Below are 3,416 nucleotides of genomic sequence, written 5' to 3'. Positions count from 1 at the left end.
CTGTGAAATCATCTCACAGAGTTACAGCTTTCCCCTCAAGAAGCCTTTCGCTAAGACAGTTCCTGTGGAATTGGCAACGTAATATTTGGAAGCCCCTAGAGGGCTATGGTGAAAAAGGAAATATCCTCAGATGAAATCTGGAAAGAAGCTTTCTGAGAAACTGCTTAGTGTTCTGTTAATTCATCTCACAGAGTTACATCTGTATTTCGTGGATCTCTTTGCTAGCCTTATTTCTGTGGAATCTCAGAACAGATATTTCTGTACCCTTTGGAGACTACAGGGCCAAAGGAAATACCCTCCGATAACAAAGAGAAAGAAGCTTTCTGAGAATCTTCTTTGTGTTCTGTGAAATCATCTCACAGAGTTACAGCTTTCCCCTCAAGAAGCCTTTCGCTAAGACAGTTTTTGTGGAATTGGCAAAGTGATATTTGGAAGCCCATAGAGGGCTATGGTGAAAAAGGAAATATCCTCAGATGAAATCTGGAAAGAAGCTTCTGAGAAACTGCTAAGTGTTCTGTTAATTCATCTCACAGAGTTACATCTGTATTTCGTGGATCTCTTTGCTAGCCTTATTTCTGTGGAATCTGAGAACAGATATTTCGGTTCCCTTTGGAGCCTATAGGGCCAAAGGAAATATCCTCCGATAACAAAGAGAAAGAAGCTTTCTGAGAAAATTCTTTGTGTTCTGTGAAATCATCTCACAGAGTTACAGCTTTCCCCTCAAGAAGCCTTTCGCTAAGACAGTTCTTGTGGAATTCGCAAAGTGATATTTGGAAGCCCATAGAGGGCTATGGTGAAAAAGGAAATATCCTCAGATGAAATCTGGAAAGAAGCTTTCTGAGAAACTGCTAAGTGTTCTGTTAATTCATCTCACAGAGTTACATCTGTATTTCGTGGATCTCTTTGCTAGCCTTATTTCTGTGGAATCTGAGAACTGATATTTCGGATCCCTTTGGAGCCTATAGGGCCAAAGGAAATATCCTCCGATAACAAAGAGAAAGAAGCTTTCTGAGAAACTTCTTTGTGTTCTGTGAAATCATCTCACAGAGTTACAGCTTTCTCCTCAAGAAGCCTTTCGCTAAGACAGTTCTTGTGGAGTTGGCAAAGTGATATTTGGAAGTCCATAGAGGGCTATGGTGAAAAAGGAAATATCCTCAGATGAAATCTGGAAAGAAGCTTTCTGAGAAACTGCTTAGTGTTCTGTTAATTCATCTCACAGAGTTACATCTGTATTTCGTGGATTTCTTTGCTAGCCTTATTTCTGTGGAATCTGAGAACAGATATTTCGGATCCCTTTGGAGACTATAGTGCCAAAGGAAATATCCTCCGATAACAAAGAGAAAGAAGCTTTCTGAGAAACTTCTTTGTGTTCTGTGAAATCATCTCACAGAGTTACAGCTTTCTCCTCAAGAAGCCTTTCGCTAAGACAGTTCTTGTGGAATTGGCAAAGTGATATTAGAAAGCCCATAGAGGGCTATGGTGAAAAAGGAAATATCCTCAGATGAAATCTGGAAAGAAGCTTTCTGAGAAACTGCTTAGTGTTCTGTTAATTCATCTCACAGAGTTACATCTGTATTTCGTGGATCTCTTTGCTACCCTTATTTTTGTGGAATCTGAGAACAGATATTTCTGTTCCCTTTGGAGACTACAGGGCCAAAGGAAATATCCTCCGATAACACAGAGAAAGAAGCTTTCTGAGAAACTTCTTTGTGTTCTGTGAAATCATCTCACAGAGTTACAGCTTTCCCCTCAAGAAGCCTTTCGCTAAGACAGTTCTTGTGGAATTGACAAAGTGATATTTGGAAGCCCATAGAGGGCTTCGGTGAAAAAGGAAATATGCTCAGATGAAATCTGGAAAGAAGCTTTCTGAGAAACTGGTTAGTGTTCTGTTAATTCATCTCACAGGGTTACATCTGTATTTCGTGGATCTCTTTGCTAGCCTTATTTCTGTGGAATCTGAGAACAGATATTTCGGATCCCTGTGGAGACTATATGGCCAAAGGAAATATACTCCGATAACAAAGAGAAAGAAGCTTTCTGAGAAACTCCTTTGTGTTCTGTGAAATCATCTCACAGAGTTACAACTTTCCCCTCAAGAAGCCTTTCGCTAAGACAGTTCTTTTAGATTTGGCAAAGTGATATTTGGAAGCCCTTAGAGGGCTATGGTGAAAAAGGAAATATCCTCAGATGAAATCTGGAAAGAAGCTTTCTGAGAAACTGCTTAGTGTTCTCTTAATTCATCTCACAGAGTTACATCTGTATTTCGTGGATCTCTTTGCTAGCCTTATTTCTGTGGAATCTGAGAACAGATATTTCGGATCCCTTTGGAGACTATAGGGCCAAAGGAAATATCCTCCGATAACAAAGAGAAAGAAGCTTTCTGAGAAACTTCTTTGTGTTGTGTGAAATCATCTCACAGAGTTACAGCTTTCCCCTCAAGAAGCCTTTCGCTAAGACAGTTCTTGTGGAATTGGCAAAGTGATATTTGGAAGCCCATAGAGGGCTATGGTGAAAAAGGAAATATCCTCAGATGAAATCTGGAAAGAAGCTTTCTGAGAAACTGCTTAGTGTTCTGTTAATTCATCTCACAGGGTTACATCTGTATTTCGTGGATCTCTTTGCTAGCCTTATTTCTGTGGAATCTGAGAACAGATATTTCGGATCCCTTTGGAGACTATAGGGCCAAGGAAATATCCTCCGATAAAAAAGAGAAAGAAGCTTTCTGAGAAACTTCTTTGTGTTCTGTGAAATCATCTCACAGAGTTACAGATTTCCCCTCAAGAAGCCTTTCGCTAAGACAGTTATGTGGAATTGGCAAAGTGATATTTGGAAGCCCATAGAGGGCTATGGTGAAAAAGGAAATATCCTCAGATGAAATCTGGAAAGAAGCTTTCTGAGAAACTTCTTAGTGTTCTGTAAATTCATCTCACAGAGTTACATCTGTATTTCGTGGATCTCTTTGCTAGCCTTATTTTTATGGAATCTGAGAACAGATATTTCTGTTCCATTTGGAGACTACAGGGCCAAAGGAAATATCCTCCGCTAACACAGAGAAAGAAGCTTTCTGAGAAACTTCTTTGTGTTCTGTGAAATCATTCACAGAGTTACAGCTTTCCCCTCAAGAAGCCTCTCGCTAAGACAGTTCTTGTGGAATTGACAAAGTGATATTTGGAAGCCCATAGAGGGCTGTGGTGAAAAACGAAATATCCTCAGATGAAATCTGGAAAGAAGCTTTCTGAGAAAATGCTTAGTGTTCTGTTAATTCATCTCACAGGGTTACATCTGTATTTCTTGGATCTCTTTGCTAGCCTTATTTCTGTGGAATCTGAGAACAGATATTTCGGATCCCTTTGAAGACTATAGGGCCAAAGGAAATATCCTCCGATAACAAAGAGAAAGTAGCTTTCTGAGAAACT

This window comes from Macaca nemestrina, chromosome 18, assembly GCF_043159975.1.
Source record: "Macaca nemestrina isolate mMacNem1 chromosome 18, mMacNem.hap1, whole genome shotgun sequence".
NCBI lineage: Eukaryota > Metazoa > Chordata > Mammalia > Primates > Cercopithecidae > Macaca > Macaca nemestrina.
This window is presented reverse-complemented; position numbering follows the sequence as displayed.